The following is a 21097-nucleotide window of genomic DNA, read 5'->3' as shown; positions in this document are numbered from 1 at the left end:
TTTAGTTATTTAGTTATTTATTTACATTGTGTACAAATACTTAACATGAGGAAAGGCACAACAGGCTCATGCCCAAAACTGTCCAATTTCCAATTTATACTATAATGTCCAAATCAAAATGTTGGTTATGTCACTTTCACTTTTCAAAATACAATTCACACTCTTCAATACTCAGATAAACGAGCAAATTTTGAATCTAATAGATACTATTAGAATCTGAAATTAAAAAATCTAGAACAGTAAATAAATAAGTATTGAAAAAGTCTAAATTTTGAATGAAACTAGAAATTTTTTAGCTAAAAACTTCTCACTTTATAGAAAACTATTGTGGATATCATGATCCATATTGTTACCTGCTTTCACCTATTGGAGAGAAGAATTCATTCACATGAGTCTATGAGGAAGATTTGCTGTAACATACAGGAATCTTTTGTTGGATATCAATGAAAAGTATGTAGAAATTTTTTAAAAGTTATCAATTGTTTTCTAAATGCGTCTATAAGTTACCAGTATTATGTTGTGGATATCATAATCCATATTGTTAGCTTTTACTTGCAGAGTATAATTCTATTTTCAGAAGTCTGTGAGGAGGATTTTTCTGTAACTTACATGAATCTTTTGTTGGATATCAATGAAAAGTACGTAGTCAATTTTTGTTGAAAAGTTTACCAAATTGTTTTCTAAATGCGTCTGTAAGTTACCAGTATTATGCTGTGGATATCATAATCCATATTGTTAGCTTTTACTTGCAGAGTATAATTATTTTATTTTCAGAAGCCTGTGAGAAGGATTTTTCTGTAACTTACGGAAATCTTTTGTTAGATATCAATGAAAAGTATGTAGACATTTTTTAAAAGTTATCAATTGTTTTCTAAATGCGTCTATAAGTTACCAGTATTATGTTGTGGATATCATGATCCATATTGTTAGCTTTCACTTGGAGAGAAGAATTCATTCACATGAGTCTATGGAGATGATTTGCTGAAACAAATAGGAATATTTAGTTGGATGTCATTGAAAAGTATGAAGTTAATTTTTGTTTAAAAGTTTACCAAATTGTTTTCTAAATGCGTCTGTAAGTTACCAGTATTATGTTGTGGATATCATAATCCATATTGTTAGCTTTTACTTGCAGAGTATAATTTTATTTTCAGAAGTCTGTGAGGAGGATTTTTCTGTAACTTACATGAATCTTTTGTTGGATATCAATGAAAAGTATGTACGGTAGTAAATTTTTGTTGAAAGGTTTACCAAATTGTTCTAAATGCGTCTATACCAGTATTATGTTGTGGATATCATAATCCATATTGTTAGCTTGCACTTGGAGAGAAGAATTTATTCAGGCTACATGAGTCTATGATAGGGATTGCTATAGGCTAACTTAGGTACAGGATTTTTTGCTGGATGTCATTGAAACGTATGTACCCTAGTCAATTTATTTTAAGTCAGTCAACTTGAACATTATAGATTGTCCGTGAAAAATATATGTTCAATGATATTGGAAAGTCAATTTTATTTATTTATCTATGAAAAATAAATTATTATCGAAGAATGAATATTATGTCACCCGAGAAAAAGAAAAAATAATGTACTGACCAATTCCCGTTTACCATTTATATTTGAGGGGAAAGCATTCTCCTGAACGGGAAAGCATTTCGCTAATCCGTTTGCAGACTCGGATTACTCGCATCAACAATCATAAGAAAGCTGAGTTGATAATGATATAATTACTCTTGAAAAAATGAGAAAAATAATGTAGGCTACGACTGAACAATTTGCGTTTTCCACTATATTTAAGGGGCCATGTCTCCTGAACGGGAAAGCATTTCGCTAATCCGTTTGCAGACTCGGATTACTCGCATCAACAAGCATAAGAAAGCTGAGTTGATAATGATATAATTACTCTTGAAAAAATGAGAAAAATAATGTAGGCTACGACTGAACAATTTGCGTTTTCCACTATATTTAAGGGGCCATGTCTCCTGAACGGGAAAGCATTTCGCTAATCCGTTTGCAGACTCGGATTACTCGCATCAACAAGCATAAGAAAGCTGAGTTGATAATGATATAATTACTCTTGAAAAAATGAGAAAAATAATGTAGGCTACTGAACAATTTGCGTTTTCCACTATATTTAAGGGGTCATGTCTCCTGAACGGGAAAGCGTTTTGCTAATCCGTTTGCAGATTCGTATTCCTTGCATCAAGAAGCATAAGAGAGTATAGTTGATTATGATATTATTTCTCCCGAAAAATAATGTACTGATCAATTTTCGATTTCCATGATATTTGAGGGGTCATATCTCCTGAACGAGAAAGAAATTTGCTTATCTGTTTGCAGATTCGTATTTCTCGCATCAACAAGCATAAGAGAGTATAGTTGATTATGATATTATTTCTCCCGAAAGAATGAGAAAAATAATGTTCTGATCAATTTTCGATTTCCATGATATTTAAGGGGTCATATCTCCTGAACGGGAAAGAAATTTGCTTATCCGTTTGCAGATTCGAATTTCTCGCATCAAGAAGAATAAGAAGGTAAAGTTGATAATTATATAATTAATCCCGAGATGGTGAAAAAATAATGTATTGGCCTATTTGCTTTTCTATTAATATTCAAGAGCTCTGTTTCTGATTCATTGAACTTATTATCACAATGATTTCTAATGGAACTATCCCCATCAGCCCGACCGAGCGAGTAACCAAATGAATATTCCCATTATAATCCAATATAAGTCCCAATATAATCCCATTATAACTAATGGGATAAATATTTGTACTGAATCGGACTCGGGTACTGATACTGATATGTGTGAATCCACACGTTAATTTATTCATTTATTATTTTACAAAGGCGACTTTCTGGAAGTATTTTAAGCCTGGGTGATGATGATGGGATGGATATTCTAAGCTGCAAGTCTAAAAAATAGTTATTTGTATATCTAGAGTGAAAAGTGCTGTTTTTTCTCCCTGAGGGAAAAGTTTGAAGCCCGAGGCGAAGCCGAGAGCAACAATTTTCCTGAGGGAGAAAAAACATTTTTCACTCGTGATATACACAACATTTTTCCTCCACCTACATTTTTATAAAAACTGCTAATAAAATAATTTTTAAAAACGTATGTGACCAAACAATGTGTTACAAAATAATCTAAAAAGTAAACAGAAACAGCTGGCTTGTAATCACAGTTCTCCTCCGACAGCACTATCTGTCGGCTAAAGTTGTAACAACAATGACAGCCAAAACTACAGCTATGATGAAGTTCCCGTTTCAAATTTGATTAGTTAATAAGTAATATTCGTTGGATGATATTTTGAATAACATGGAATAAAAAAAAATATATACATTTTTTTTAGTATAGTGATATGAAGTTTGTAATAATAATTTCAGCATACAAACATAAATTTTATATATCGATCAAATGTCTGGTTGAGGTATTGAATTTAGTTGGTTTAATGACTACTCTATATGCTTCCTCATCTGAGCTTAGACCTTCTGGTCTATTCCAATTGTACGTTTTTAAAATACAAATGCCTCCCATGTTATTTAAATGGATACACTTTTACTCCCTAGGGAGTTTTTCGTTTTTTTAGTACCGAGAGCGAAAAAGTGACACTTTAGTATCATGTTTCAGGGAGTAAAGTAAGTACTTTTGACAGTAGGTGGAGGAAAAAGAACATTTCAGTACCTAATAGGTATTTAACGGTTAATGAATGATTCATAAACTATGCATATTTTCCTTGATGCGTTAGAAATATTACATTTTGACATTCTAACGCAATAGTAATAAATAATCAAAAATACAATGATTGTATTAGTATCAAGAGCTATTTAATCAATAGGAATAAAATGGACTGGGCCAAACTATATTCTTTTTTAGAAATCACCGCAAAACAATCAACTCTTGGATAACAAATTCAGAAGAACCTATCAGGAGTGTGCATTGAAGCTTCTCAGTGTTCATTATTCATCTTTCTCATGTACCTATTATATTGGGAGAATTTATTTTTTGAATAACAAAATTAATGAAAGGCAGAATTTATTTCATGGAATTTAAATCTTCTCGTTGACTCTTTATGTAAACTTCCTGTAGAATCAAGCACTTGCAAGAAAACTTCAATATTTATTCATCACATTGTGTACAAATGGAGTGATCCGTGGTCTAGTGGATAGAGTGCCTGCGTAGCAGCATAGAGATCCCGGGTTCAAACCCTCTCAATACCAAAAGATTTTTAACCAGATCACTCCCGTGTTATCGGATGGGCACGTTAAACTGTCGGTCCCGGCTGAAGTATGACAGTCGTAAGGCCCATTGACGGCTTAAATTATATATTCAGGCGGTGGGACCTTCCCGCAAGGGACTCCCCACCAACAAAAGCCATACGAATTTACTTTTTTTACTGTGTACAAATACTTAACATGAGGAAAGGCACAACAGGCTCATGCCCAAAACTGTTCCATTTCCAATTTACACTATATACTGTCCAAATCAAAATGTTGGTTATGTCACTTTCACTTTACAAAATACAATTCACGCTCTTCAATACTCAGATAAACGAGCAAATTTTGAATCAAATAGATGATGTCAGAGCCTAGAAACAAAAAATCTAGAACAGTAACTTGATTATCATTTAAAAAGTTTAAATTTTGAATGAGACAAGAAATTTTCGAGCTAAAAACTTAATACTTTACAGATAACCATATTAAATCACATTCCATCATCATGTAAATCCATTGAGATGAGAATAATAAATGGCAAAAAGTATTTACTCTTCTCAAAATTCGATTAGTAATAACTACATGATTCGTATATCAAATAAATTCACTGATTTGCATTAGATAAGAATTGGATATTCATATCTGGAGTTGAATAGATTGTAATGGATTCCGTTAAATGATAAATGCAATATTGAAGATATTTATTTATTTATTTATAAGGTTAGCAAAAAATACAAGAATCGGAAAAGAAAAAACAGGCTATTGCCTAAAACTTCTTCAATTTCCTAGTTTAGTTTTAAATTGTCCAAATATTATATCCATTATGTCCATATATATATATATCCAATATTATGTCCATTCAAATTTCTACACCAAATCACAATCTAAAATATAAATTAGAATAAAACAAACAGTTTTAAATTTGGATGGATTAATAATAAAGTTTCTTAAAAACATGAAACAAACTATAAATTCACAAAATAAAGAATAAAAACACTTAAATTTTGAGCTCGAAAATATCACATTCACCATAGCTATATATATATTGATTATCAAGATAATTACTAGTCTATTAATATGAACAATATAAAAACCTTGTAGTACCCTTTATTATTAAAAACTTTGAAATATTTCAACGACTAGTTTCGACCCTAACTTAGGTCATTTTTTTAAGTTGACAATGTACTGTGGTTTTTATATTGTTTTTATTAATGTGTACAAAAGTAGCCCTTGTAAGTGAAGTGTAATTATAAAAAATAGTCTATAAATACACTATTTTGTCATTCATGCAATAATTTTTGTCATTTTCATTAACCTTCCGGCAGTCGCGCTGTTGTAAAAAGTACAACAGTGTCAGTTTTTTTGCTGCACAAAACTATTGAATGGGGTGGTGTCAGTGAATGAGTCACCTATGCATTCCAAAACTTTTCCCCCATCTCTCCACTGAGTTGCAGTATCAACCGAGCAAAAGTTTAGTCTTTAGGTGCCATTTAGTCACGACAGTACATATAAGTCACACTGTGCATAATAAGATAGGGAAAAACTGTATACGGGTACTGTAAACGAACCAATAACACAGAATTGATGGCTTTGCTTGATGTACCTTATTGAGCTATGGAATGGTGATCATCCAAATGTTCATAGGCGTAAAATAATTCAAGAAGATGGAAAAAGTAGTTATACAATTAATTAATATATTTTGACAGTAAACAGAGTACATAACACTTTGAAAATTGGATGTTGTACAAAATACAACACGCGACTGCTCGTGTGATTGAGAAGGGCGCGACTACCGGAAGGTTGAAGTAAAAGCAAAGTTGTTATTCATTTGATGGAATCAAACAAACTTAATTAATTAATTATATTCATAAATAAAAATACACATCTATTTACTCAACGCAATGTCACTTACAATTTAAGACCAGCAAGTGTAAGTGCTTACAGTATAAATTTCACTGCATTGACAACCAGCAATCATCAGTTCAAGTTCCAGAGCGATAAGCTAATAAATAGGATACAAGACGATTTCATTAGGGATAAAATTACAAGTAATAAATTAAATAAAATAATATCCTGGGTAAAAGAGAATTACTTTTTTAAAATCGAAAACTAAAATATTATAATTATGACCTGTTTTTAACACGCTCAGTTTAAACTATTGGTTTTTTTTGATTACCTAAAAGAAAATTTTTTTTATTATTATTATTATTATTATTATTATCTCTATATTACCTATTTCTATTATTGGGCTTGTTGATTTTTGATTCAAGAATTGATTTTGTGTGTTTATTTATACATATTTTTGGTTTTTGGTTTACTATCTTTTAGTTTGTATTTTAGAATATTATCACGGCAAATGTACCAATAATTTAAAGAATATTTTCGAACTCGTGGCTGGAGCTCAAGGCTTCTTTTTCCAGCCACACCAATGTATATTAGTTGATAAGTGTTATTTTGTAAATTTCTAGTGAATTGGTAAATAAATAAGAATAAGAATAAGAATCAATACGGTAAGAAATCATCATCTATAATGTAGGTACATTATTGCTATTGGAACTGATAAATATAAATTCAATCTCAAAGACATATTATCTCTATAATATTAATTTGTAGTTTTTGATATATTTGGGAATGGCATTAATCTTCCAGAAGGATGAAAAAACCAATAGGTTAAATAATGAAGATCTCGAGATGCTCTCTGTCGAAGAGAAACATTGACAACCAATTAAACCAGTCGTCGGTCTAGATAGTCTACATCTTAGCGGTCTTTTCCAGATAAGACAGCCGGCTAACATTTCCACTAAACGTTTTTTCAATGTGGGATTTTCTCACAATAATTTATCATCATTTGTCAATTGGGTCAGTATTTGGGAACACCTATTCTGCCATAAAAAACTGTGGACTGGATTGCTGGAGGAACCGCTTGTTAGTTTTTAAAGTTCGGTCTCCAGATTTCTACAAAGTTTTTCTACTTGGCCTCTGGTCACATTGGGAAAAATCGTATCAGTGGACTGGTGCCATTTTTCTAGATCGCCAGGTTTGTTTTTTTTAGCCGAAAGGCACACAGTTCTTCCACCATCAGGCGCCAAGTCTTTCACTAAAGATTGCTTTCACAATACGGTACCTCGATCATAGTCCACTTTGCGGTACATTATTAACTCTGCCCTTGTCTGCTGTGGGTTTTCTCCCACAAGTTTTCAAGAAAACCGCATAACTAGTGCCCACGTAAAACACAAGGATTATAATCAAGTCTCATGAAGAAAACTACTTTGTATACAGAGTGATTCAAAATTATGGTGAAATATTTTAATACTTGATAGTACAGGTAAAAATAAGAAAAAAGTTCATATAAACATATATCTATAAACGCTTCATTAGCGAGTTATACAGGATGAAAGATTTCGCCCAGAATTCAGTTCCTCTGGTGAAATACACCGATGCTGAATTGTTTGGGGACTAGCTTTTGAAAAACATATGCTGGATTCATATGGAAAAATATCTGAAAAATTGAATAAAACTAGTCTGGAAGCTGTAGTGTGAGTAGTTTTTGAGAAAAAAGTTTAAATATGCAAAAAATCTAAGTAGAAAAACATAGACTTATACGTTTGATGCCCAATAACTTTCTTTAATGACCAGTAAACAAATAATTTTTCGCAATAAAAACCGTAGAGAATTTAATTCTGAAAAGAATTATGTAAGTTGTGTAAACTAAATTCAAATATAAGTTGAAAAAATGTATTCTTATGTAGTACATTACACCACAAAAATTTGCTGTTTTACGAGGAGAGAACTAATAACTCATAGGTTGTAGCTGATTGCAAATAAAACATGGATTCTAATAACAGCTGTTAAAAACAGCTGATTTATTATGTTTTAAATAAGAAAATATTTAAAATAAATTATCAGCTGAAAATTATTTTCAGAAATATTTTAGCTCACTGTTGAAAAAAAAATTATGCAGGCAGACCCCGATCTACTATGACTGTTGAGTTAGAAGAACAAGTTCTTAATGAAATTTATGAACATCCAGAGAAGAGCACGAGAGAATTGTCAGTGCAGTTTAATGTCAATCAATCTATTATTTGGAGGATACTAAAATAGCAACAATTACGTCCATACCACCCCCAGGAAGTTCATACTCTATTGCCACGAGACTGTATTCCCTGTGCTAGTAATTGCCGATGGTTTTTAGTAAAACTTGTTTACCCAACCTTTTTAACAACCGTTTTATTTACCGACGAGGCACACTCTACAAGAACAGCTATCGTTAACGTCCACAACCAACATATTCGGGCAGCTGAGAATCCTCATGCCATCAATCCTAATCTTCCACAACATCAGTTTTCAGTAAACATTTGGGCAGGAATCATAGGAGATCATCTACTTCTGTTCGAGCTTCCTCCCAGGCTTAATGGCATAATCAACTAGTCTTTTGGTATAAGTTTAATGTCATTTAGATATTCTACTTTCATATAAAAATAACTTTTCATAAAAAACCGAATATTTTATTTTCAATCAGCTACAACTTTATGAGTTATTAGTTCTCTCCTCATAAAACAGCAAATTTTTGTGGTGTAATGTACTACATAAGAATAAATTTTATTCAACTATTATTTGAATTTAGTTCACACAGCTTAAATAATTCTTTTCAGAATTAAATTCTCTACAATTTTTATTGCGAAAAATTATTGGTTCACTGGTCATTGAAGAAAGTTATTGGGCAACGAACGTAGAAGTCTGTGTTTTTCTACTTAGATTTTTTGCATATTCCAAATTTTTTCTCAAAAACTACCCACACTACAGCTTCCAGACTAGTTTTATTCAATTTTTCAGATATTTTTCCATATGAATCCAGCATATGTTTTTCAAAAGCTAGTCCCCAAACAATTCAGCATCGGTGTAATTCACCAGAGGAACTGAATTCTGGGCGAAATCTTTCACTCTGTATAGCTCGCTAATGAAGAGTTTATGGATATATGTTTATATGAACTTTTTTTCTTATTTTTACCTCTACTATCACGTATTAAAATATTTTACCATAATTATGAATCACCCTGTATACCTACAGATGTAGGTAAGGTCCCAGGTAGCACAGAAACGTTGAAATAACGTTAGAAACACGTAATACCTTAACGTTGAAAAGACGTTTAAATTCAACGTTGAAAACACGAAAAAATGTCCGCCGTTTCCACGTTATTTTCAACGTTGAATAATAGTTGAAAAAACATTGTAACAACCATTATTTTCAACTATAAATAGACGTTGAAAGCACGTCGTGACAACCATTATTTTCAACTATAAATAGACGTTGAAAGCACGTCGTGGCAACCATTATTTTCAACTATAAATAGACGTTGAATTAGCCATACTTTTGAACCGGTACCTTATCAATTACATGGTAATATTTCTAAAATCATTTGAAAAGAGATGAAAATACGAAATCATATTTCCATTTATTTACATATGATTTCATGTAACAGAAATATTACCGTGCAATGCGGTACATTGGTAAGGTGACATTAAAAACACACAATAAAAACCATATTACTTCATCTCTTTTCTGTATAGGGCTACTTTTTATAGAACTAGAAAGAAAAATAAAAATCTCAGCACCCTTTTTGAATTATTTAATCACTATTTAAATGATTCAAAAAGGGTACTGAGATTTTTATTTTTCTTTCTATTTCCATATTACTTCAATTTTGATCCACAAAAATTAGTATGATAACAGTTTGTTTAAAAAACTGAGATGGTTACAACCAAATTACCATGGTAATTTGATATACTCTGCCAAGCTCAAAAACATTTTATGTCTGTAAGAAACATACCTAACTTAAAACTATTATTTCAAGAATTCAGCAGTTGTTTAAAAATCTTGAATTTTTAGTATGATAATTTCATCTGTGGTGAGTAAAAATAGCTCAATTCTTTCTAGCAAATAATATAGATCATCTAAATTTTCACTTGACATTTATGCCAGGTTTAAACTATGCCAATTGGCAAAACAATAATAATTGTCTTCTTAAACCGTCAGCTGATGTTGTCAATTAGTTTTTATTTAGCCATGCCTAGATGATGGTTTTAGAATTAAAAGATTCAATTGATAATTTACACCAGCTGTACATTTCAGAAGACAATATTATTGTCTTGTCAATTGGCATCGTATAAACCCCCCTACATTTTAGTTTTCAGGTATGATGATTGTTTGTGATTTATGTAATAGCCAAACAATATTTTATTACAGTGTTTCAATAGAAAGGAACTTTCAAAATAACTTTCCACTTCCATTTCATAATACTTTAATATTTTATTAATATTTGTGTAAAATAAATATAAATATAAACATAAATATTAATGTGTTTAAATATTTTATTTTATACCTTGATATTTTTAATTACCGACAAAATTAGATTGTTTTTTTTTCTCCACTGAAAATACTCATATACTGTCCCATATTTTAGCCAATCCTTAATAGCGTCTTCAATTTGGGTCTTAATGCCCACAGTCGACCCACAAGATTGTTTGATAGAATCTGAAACATAAGGTAATATAAATTTTAATGAGAAATTCTATAAATATGAAGGCAGATGAAATTTTGCCACCACATAGGAGTTATTATTTGATACAGGTGTTGCATGGTTAAAAGAGACAAAAGGGATAAAGGGACAAGTACAAAAATTTTTTTCAAGTGCACATCTAATATTTTGTTATACACATTGATATTTTGAATCACAAGGCGAGGTGATGACTGTTTTTTAGATATTCGTTCAAACATTCAAATTGACTAAGAATAAAGTATGAATATTGGGTTTCCAAATTTTGTAGCATAGACGAATTTTAACTTGAAATACTCCTCTTTCATTAGGCCTATAGAACTAAATAAGGCTCTATATAAAAACGGTAAAAAAGTTACTTTTTAGATTTATGAGTAAAATGTAATAGTTACTGTAGGTACATACTTAGTTTTATGAAAAAAAACAGTTGTATGCCGATATTTTAACCATTTTTTATTGGCCTACTAAATTTTGTAAACCTAGACCAAAAGTTAAAATCACAATGAAATTAATCAAAAATATCCTTGACATATGAGTTGTAGACATTCATAAATTAATTGGAAATTAAATTTTAAAATGAACAAGTTTAAGCTAAATTTCGTCACCATGGAATGACGATATTTGGAAAATGTTAATATTTATGAGGTGAACTCCGGGCACCCGTTTTTAATTTTTTGGATCACCGAGTTAATTATTGGTACTGAACTTGTTAAAAGCAATCACTTTGATGTTAGCCTACATAGACAATTTATTAGTGCCATAGCAACAGACTTCCATTGTTTGCAGGTTAAATTGGGTTATGTTTTAAAAATTTATATTTTTCATTATATTATTAAGTTTCATTCAATTTCTCAACACAAGCAGTCCTGTGACAAAAACAATACATAGATAGCATAATGAAAATATTTGTGTAGAAATCAAAGTAATTGTAATTTATTTGGAAGTTAAGTAGTAGGCTACATGTACAATACTTAAAACCAAGCTTATTGTATTATATTAATTTTTAATATATTAATTAGAGCCCAGTTAACAAATATACCTAACCCTAACCTCGAATGTAAACAAGTGTAGGCTAAATAACACACAATATTTGTTTTCAAGTTTAGACAATAAATCACCAAACAATCTCATTTTTTAAATAAAAATAATAAATTAAAGAAACTTACCAAGTCAAAGTGGAATGGGTAGACACTTCTAAAAGAGTTCACAGCTTTCATCAACGTGATGAAAATAATTTCTAACATGAAATGGCGTCGATCGGTCGTTGACGAAAGTTGCTAGATCCGTTTTTGTAAGGACTACATACTGTAGCGCTGTGAGTGGTGGAATTGGAAGCTCGTTTTCAACGAGTTTTTAACGAGAGATCAACCGTTGAAAACAATGTTGTATTTAAAACGTTGAAAAATTCAACCGCTAACGGTTATTCGACCTCAACAACCAAATTTCAACGTTGGAAACACGTAGGTGTGCTACCTGGGGTGATACCGGTACTGATACTGAATCAGATTATTGTTGTGTGCACAAATAATGATTTAGCCTAGTATTATTTAAATAATATTCTATACTACAGTTTAAAATTAGAGAACCAGAGATGATAAAAATAACTTTTGAACATACTCAAACTGCAGCAAATTTTATTTAGACGTATGAGTGTAAAGCGTAAATGATCGTTTTTTAGCTGAAAATATTCTGATAAATCCAAATATCGAGGCACCGAGCTTCGCTCGTTATTTTTATTGATAAACAGAACACAATTCTCTAAAATTATCGTGTTTATACTTTACAGCTGGCTATAGCCTACGTCAGCTTATGAATTTCAGGGATGCGATATTTTGATTTTCCACAGAATCACCCACTCACTTTTTTACTAACCACAGCTGTTTCAGCCAAGGATGAATTATCCTTTTAAATGTCGTTCATCGAGTTTTCTCAAGGATGAGACCTAGTGCAATCGAATTTTCATATCATGAACCTACTATGTTCCAAATTTCGTGAAAATCGTTAGAGCCGTTTTCGAGATCCGTTGAACATAATAATAATATAACCAGATATAAAAATAACCAGATATACAGAAACTGCTCGCTTAATATAATAGGATTAGGCTACTAGCCTATATAAATAGAATTCCGTTCAGAAGTAGGCCTAGAATATTATTCATTCCCAATCTCTTCTAAATTGAGAAATAATTGCTCATAATCATTGATTTTTTTTGAGCTGCTCGTGGAACAATATTTTTATTATAATATATAATCAATTTATTTTCGAAAAACAATCCTATACAGGCCTATTTTTGAATTATTTGTGTTAAGCTTATTCCTCCCACTTTAACATTCCATATCATTGCTTCCCAATCACTTTATTTATTATTATTTAAATTCTTTATTAATTCATACAAAAAGTACATCATAAAAATTATAGGGAGAGAAAAAATAAGGTAGCCTTGTGCTATTCCTATCCCAAATTTACATAAGGTTACAAATAGTCCAAAATAGGTTAAGTCTTGTAGTTGTTCACTTCACAAAACTTTCACAATGTAAATTTTTAAATTTAGATGTTTTAAAACCAAACATAGGAATATATTTCACATTATTATCACTAAAATAATAAATATTCACATTTTAAAGAAAAAAAACTTAATATTAATCAGGCAAATAAGTTTTGTATTCCATGAAACTGGAATATTATTTGTATCTCAGTAATTCAATAATTATATATAATTCAATAATTCAATTCAGTAATTCAATAATTATCCAGTAATTTAATAGTTTCAATTCACACGGTACCGTAGATATATTAGGCTATAACATCCATTCACAATAAGAGTTTATAATAGATTTCTCTACATATTGCTCTTGGCATCTATTTTATTTATAAATTATAAGTTATTTATAATTTGGTTTTCCTCTTTTTTTATACCTTCTTAATGCATGGGGATTATAGATTCATCATTGAAAATTATTTTAATGTAGTTTAGATCTCTGACAAAAATTGAGATCTCTCTTTATAATTATAGATATAATGCATATTGTTATGATAACTCGAGCTTACGCACAGGCCTTTGTTGCCTATGTAAGCTCTTTCCTATCTGATACAAGAATTTTTTACAAGAATAAAATTGTGATAGCTCAAGAGTTTTATTGTTTAGTATAGTTCTATATTTTGTTGTTTGTTTTTAGTTAGTATATTATATCGTTTCTTGAATTGTATAAACTTTATTGCTCAAGATTCTATGTAACTGCTTTGAATTGTATTCAGAAGGAAAAAATAAATTGAATTGGATTGAATTGAATTGATCTTTTTATAATGGAACCACACTACATCAATAGACCTGTTTTAAACGTGAAGGCCTCATGTAATAGAACATAACTGTAGAAAACTAAATAAATTTGAAAGGTTTTACATTGTTTGCATATATCGTTTTTTTTCCAAGAGCGATCAACATAATTATACGAATAGGTATATTCATAAAAAAGATTTATAGTACCCTTTAAAATCAACAAAATAATAAACAAGAATACAAATTATAACGTAACAATACAATTACAACTATTAATTGTAGTTACATTACAATTTGTATTCTTGTTTTATTATTTTATTGTTTTCGAAGGGTACTGTACCATAATTCTATTTTATATAAATACAAGAAAATAGCCCTGAATTCATATAAATTTTAACGAATAGGTCTATTATCTATGTGATACCGGATTCACATTAAGATCTTCAGATGATTATAAAGACGAATTAAAGAGAATATTTGAACAGGCTTCAAGAGGAAAATATTTCCGTACAGATAAGCAGAGGTTGCAGAAGACGATAAAGAGTAGAGCTATTTTTGCTATCTGCATATATTATGGAGAAAAGAAGATCCAATAGCATAATTATGTGCAACTATTCAGCCACACGCTTGCATATAATTAACGTATAAATAATAATTAACTATCAACAGGGAAATTGATGAAGTGGATTTTAATAATGAGGCAAGAATCAATGAGGAATCTCCATGCATGACTGAACCAATAAACTGATTAGATTGGAATTTTAGTGCTAGTAGTAGTTTATAGCATCAATATTGTTTTTCAACATGATAGGTAGGTACTTCAAATTTTCATTTCTATTATAAGTAGAGGTGGCTCTATTAGAATTCTTGAATGATCATTGCAAATTCGAATAATAATTATTGTTTTCTCAATATTGCTGTGTATTCAAGATTCCTCCTGGGTTTTTTCTTAAGAATTATTACAGATTCTTCACACTTGATCTTGCGTTGACTTATCTCCAGATCTTTTGAATAATTCAAATACCTACTCGAACTCGATCAATTAAAAGTTGAAGCCGGCGATAGCTACAGTTAATCTATATAAATTCTTCATAATATAGAAGCTGTTGAGATATAGCGGTAATAGTAAACAGGTGATGGAGTGATACACACCTGATAGCAGCGCGGAACCAGATCCAAAGTGAGGCAAGTTCATTGCGAACTCGCTTCACCCGCCAGGTGCAAACTGCAGCAGTCCAGAAATTGTTTTGCCTAGCTATTTATTAGAACATGCTATGTGCATACCATGCCATGGGAAAGAAACATAACACAGAATTGAACTTATGTACATACTTTATAAGTATAGGCTTTGACTATAGAAAGAACTTCTTTGACTATAGTCTACTTCTTTCTATAGTCAAAGGTATAGGTAACTTATATCGTAGATAAAAGTTTTGTTTTATAGTGCACGTTATAATGGCAGTGGAGTAAAAGATAGTAGATGAACAGCTTTGCCGATTCTCTGCCTTGCCACTGCCTTCTATGGAAGATAGCTGTTACCAGTATATTGGAGGTAATATTGACTGTTCAGTCTTTTTTTTAAAAATTGACGCTTTCACACCTGAATTTCACACCCAAATTAATGGGAAAATAAAATACAAGGTTGCATATAGAGAACAAAAAACTCACTGAAAAAACTCTTGTCCCCACACAACATCTCTCAAAATCAATACAATAGTCCAGGAATTTATAAGCTAAATTGTGAAGATTGCAGCAAATTTTACATAGGTAAAACAGCTAGAAATTCAAATATAAGATTCAAAGAACACACAAGAGCCATCACCCATCCGTCCTCCCATTCCACGTTTGCAGAACACATTATCACCACTGACCACACACACCCTGACATAGACAACAACCTCGAGATACTCCACTATTTCCACAAAAACAGAAAATTAAATGTACTAGAACAGTTTGAAATATACAAACACACCAAACAACAGCCAAACAATATTCTAAATGACCAAATCAACTTTTCCTCTCACACCCTGTTAGAGAAACTCATTTAAATCCTCCTCCATTAACCGCCAAAACTCCCCTCCACCCCCACTCTCACCAAATTTCACCCTCATAACCTTATTAAACACTTCAGTTTCTGTTTGGCTTGAGAATGTGCAATACCAGCACGAAACGGACGTCGCCACATCAAAGAATGTGTTTTTTTTTATTGAAAGTTTTACAAAATTTAATAGTAATAATAATAGTGAAAACAAGATGGATAACCAACAACGGATACTTGTCATTGCTCAAATGATGAATTTCTACTATTGTGATTACATATTTTGTTAATTGATCATATCTCTACATTATCAAAAAACAATCTGGCAACGTTGCGGAGTTAGAAAACTATGTCGCTACCTGCTTTGTCGAATGATAGACAAGGATAGCAACACAAATATTGAATACTGCCATTATAACGTGGACCTCATTATAGGAAGATGATAGACAAGGATAGGAACACTAATGTCAAACAAATACTTCCATTGTAACGTGGACCTCACTATAGATCAGACTGGCACAAATACTGCCGGTATAGCGTGAGCCTCGAACTATATAGAATCACAGAATTAATAATAGCGATTATAGGAGTTTTCTCTGATAGAATACACACACATTACAAAATTGGCCTACCTTGACGCCTTTATATTAAAATTATGATATTCCTTATAAATTCGAAGACCGTGTGCATATATATTATACAATATCTTGATACTCAAATACGACCGGTATTGATAAATAACAATTTGTAATGAACAAGCATACTCTCCAGTCACATAATTATTTGTGGGCAGAATTTATATATGTCCTTCTTTTTACTTTCCTTGCCCTATTACCATAGGTAAGGAAAGTATTGCTTTCCAAAAAAATTAAGGTACCCCAATTTGTAAATTTCTATACGTTTCAAGGTCCCCTGAGTGCAAAAAAGTGGTTTTTGGGTATTGGTCTGTATGTGTGTGTGTGTGTGTGTGTGTGTGTGTGTGTGTGTGTGTGTGTGTGTGTGTGTGTGTGTGTGTGTGTGTGTGTGTGTGTGTGGTGTGTGTGTGTGTGTGTGTGTGTGTGTATGAGTGTATGTGCGTCTGTGTACACGATATCTCATCTCTCAATTAACCGAATGTCTTGAAATTTGGAACTTAAGGTCCTTACACTATAAGTATCCGACACGAACAATTTCGATCCAATGCAATTCAAGATGGCGGCTAAAATGGCGAAAATGTTGTCAAAAACAGGGTTTTTCGAGATTTTCTCAAAAACGGCTCCAACGATTTTGATCAAATTTATACCTGAAATAGTCATTGATAAGCTCTATCAACTGCTACAAGTCTCATATCTGTAAAAATTTCAGGATCTCCGCTCCATCTATGCAAAGTTCGATTTTAGATTCCCAATTAACAGGCTTCAGATGAAATTTGAACAAAAAATTTTGAGTGGAAAAGATTAAGCATAAAAATCTCTACAATTAATGTTCAGTAACATTTTCACCTAAAATTGAAAATAAACACGAAATTCGAGAAAATGTTATTATTTCAATTGCAAACTGTTGGCAACTGTTGATTCTATTAAATGATTCACTATGAAGAGATAGCAGACCTCGTATGTCTCCAACGTTATTGTCCTGTCACCAGCTGCCTCAGATCTTTGTTTATAAGTAGACTTGAGATGCGCGGGAGCACTAGCGTCAGGTGATCAATTTTCATAACGGCAAGGAAAGTTGTGTGAGTGCACCACACCAGATAGATAAACCGCTGAAGAGTTGGAACGTGTTGAGCTTGTCGGAGCCAATTTCAGATTTTATAAACAAACCAAGTTTAAAACATACATCGATGCAAAGTACCAATTTCACTATGCGTGCACTCTCAACAAATAATATATTCTATAGAGTGTGAGCTGTGTAAACACATACTCAACCACATAATTTTTCTTCAATTTAATATGTTGCATGTTGAGTGAGAAAGGGCTAATCCAGGTTGATCGACAAGTTTAAACTGGCCATTTTCCTCACCTTTATTTTTATGATAACTAGTTGCAATTTTCATAATAACTAGTAGTTCTGTGAACAGTAGACCTCGTGCAGTTATAAACCGCAGCCTCCTCTTATACTGTCCATCAGAGTAAATCCTGTCTGTATGTCGTGTAGGCGAGATATCGGTGTGAAAACGGCTAATGGCTGTTGGGGTTAGTGTATCAAAAATTCTAACATCAAAAGCTAATTTCCTTCAAGACATACTGGCAACAGGACAGCCCGAGTTCAAAGCAGAGAAAGTTCGAGAGACAATACTTTGTTATTTTAGTTATTAATTGCATGCGTTATTGCACGCAATCAATAGTTCATTTAATAGTGCATAAAAATTGCATCCAATGAGGCATGCAATTAATAGTCTACACAGCTGCTGATTTTTACCTAGTTACATTGAGATATTGAATTGCATGCATCATGGCATGCATTTTATAATCCACTCGACAGCTGATTTATGATTAATAATTCTGTAGTCTGATTTTTACTCTAATACTGGCGTATGAAGGAGGCTCCTTTTTCCTTTTATATTATCCTTGAAATGCAAAATTTCTAAAAAACCTTCTATCTATAGATACATCGACGCGAAATTCAAAAAGGAACATACCTGTCAAATTTCATGAAAATCTATTACTGCGTTTCGCCGTAAATGCGCAACATATAAGCATTTAAACATCAAGGGCCGTTTACACAGTCAAAGCCTGTTATAATGAAACACATTATAACAAACGATACTTAATACGGATTTAATCCAGTTAAAAATTAAATTTAGTTTAAACTGTGATTGTGCAAACGGCACTAAGAGAAATGCCAAACCGTCGACTTGAATCTTAGACATCACTTCGCTAGGTCAATTATGATGTTTAGTTGAAAATTGTGTTCATAATGTAATGACAGAAATCTATACCTTCAATATTGATAGATTGCATACCATAGGCCTATGGATTACTGAGAACGTATGACTCTTGAAAAATTTCAAAGAATAAGAATACTTTTATTCCATTAAGGCAATATACAATGCAATAGGAAACGTCAATAAATATAACAAGAAGTCAATAAACATCAATAAAACTATCACAAGAAAAAATAACAAACATTATGAAAATATGAATTAGGGGATATAAAGCACTATGAGAATTAATAAAAGCAGACCTAATACAAGAGAAATGACATATCAATTCTTAAGTCTAAAAATAATCTAGCACGGGCAGATGAATGAACTCAGAAAAGGAATAAATGGGATTCTTTAAAAGGAGATTCTCCAATCTTTTCTTGAATGAAGCAAGTGGTAGTTCCCTAACAGTGATAGGGAGGATATTGAAAAGTTTCAGCGATAAGTGTCCAGGACTTGTCAATATTTTACTTAATCTTGTATAGGGCACGTCTATTCTGATCCTATTCCTTGTATTGTAGCTGTGAATGTCCTCTCTACAATGATGGTTGTCAATATTTTTCCTTACATTCATTAAGAGTTTGAAAGCCACCATCCCATAATTTGAAACAAATAATATATTCGAATAGAATTAATACTCACCTATTTCACTATTCATGACGAACTGCTATCACTCATACACGTGAGTACTAGTTTTTAATAACTATTATTCAAAAAATTAAACTGTAGTGACGTAAAAAATAGTTAAAAAACTCATTAGAATTAGATGGAAGTTGGTATCAAAAGAGTATTCAGTAACAAGTTTGATGTAGTAGGTAATCATTACTCATTTAAATCCAATGAAAACTTATAAAAATCAATATTCAAACTCAAATGATCATTTTATAGAATTGATTCAGTGTTCCAAATATATTTTTAAATGCATACATTTTTATAATATATTGATAAGTGGATGACACCACCTCATGTTGTGTGTATCTCATTCTCTGGGTAACAAGTTAGATATTATTGATATATTTTTCAAATATTACCAAAGTTTGATATTATTATAGAGAAAATATAACGGAAGATATTTTTCCACTTTGAATATTAACATTTTTCTAAGACTACTGAAATAAGTGAAACAAAATAAATGTTTTCAAGTAGGCACCTTTTATTTTATCACAACTCATGAAATAAAAGGTTTGTCTGATTTACAGTAATGAAATAAGGGTAGCCTTCATGACAATTTCTATTGTGTTCTATAATAAGATAGCTTATGTTATTTTTAAATGTATGAATTCAGGGCTACGTTCTTGTATTTATGAAATATTTAAATGGTACTATAATTCTATTTCATAAAGACAGCTTATGATATATTTTCTCTGATATGGTATTAAATATTTTGAAGACTGCAATGAGTCGTGAATGTGACTGGATGAGAACAATAAATACCATACAGTCAATTGGATTCAATTTGTTCAATGCGCACTATCATCTATCATCGAATTATTAAATACAGAATAATGATTATATAAAACTCTGAGTACATAATAAAATAATGTTGACTTGTTAGTCCTCCTCTAAATAAACTAATAAATAATATTCCAAAACATTTTATAAAAATAGAACTCTCTAAAGCACTTAAAACAAAAATTGAGAACTGCGGATCAAGACCGAAAATGTTGTAGTCAAACTATTTTAACTCTAGGCATTCATCAATTCTCTATTATCATGTTTTATTCAAATTATTTCCCGCTTTACTATCTGAAAGTTGTCTATCAAACTAAATTCAATTTATATAATGTTATCCTGCACTTAAGGAATGATCCATATAATTTGCGTTCCTCCAATTCATTACAGTTTGATATTGACTTTACCAGCTTAAGTGTATGTAGACGTCAGTTTGAATATCAGTGTTACTTGTTTATAAATAAAGTCCCAACTGAATTCATTATTAATAGAATTAAAAAATCCATAATGAATCTTATACTGGATTGGATTGGGATAAATGCTTATTTTAAGTTATCTATATCCATTATGTAGTATTTCATTCTTGTGTTATAAATTTAAAAAATATTTGTCATGGCTTCCTTGAATTCGTCTTTTTGAGCTTGTCATTTGCTTAT

The 21097-nt window shown here is 31.3% G+C and overlaps 1 long non-coding RNA gene across 1 annotated transcript; it reads right to left on the bottom strand.

The window, feature by feature from the left end:
• Positions 1-10638: 10638 nt before the first annotated feature.
• On the bottom strand, positions 10639-12235 carry LOC120352096. The gene is made up of 2 exons (XR_005571702.1): positions 11936-12235; positions 10639-10747 (listed from the first exon to the last, which is right to left on the bottom strand). It is a non-coding gene; the product is annotated as an uncharacterized LOC120352096 (long non-coding RNA).
• Positions 12236-21097: the final 8862 nt, after the last annotated feature.

Source organism: Nilaparvata lugens, chromosome 6 (genome assembly GCF_014356525.2).
Source record: "Nilaparvata lugens isolate BPH chromosome 6, ASM1435652v1, whole genome shotgun sequence".
NCBI lineage: Eukaryota > Metazoa > Arthropoda > Insecta > Hemiptera > Delphacidae > Nilaparvata > Nilaparvata lugens.
This window is presented reverse-complemented; position numbering and strand designations above follow the sequence as displayed.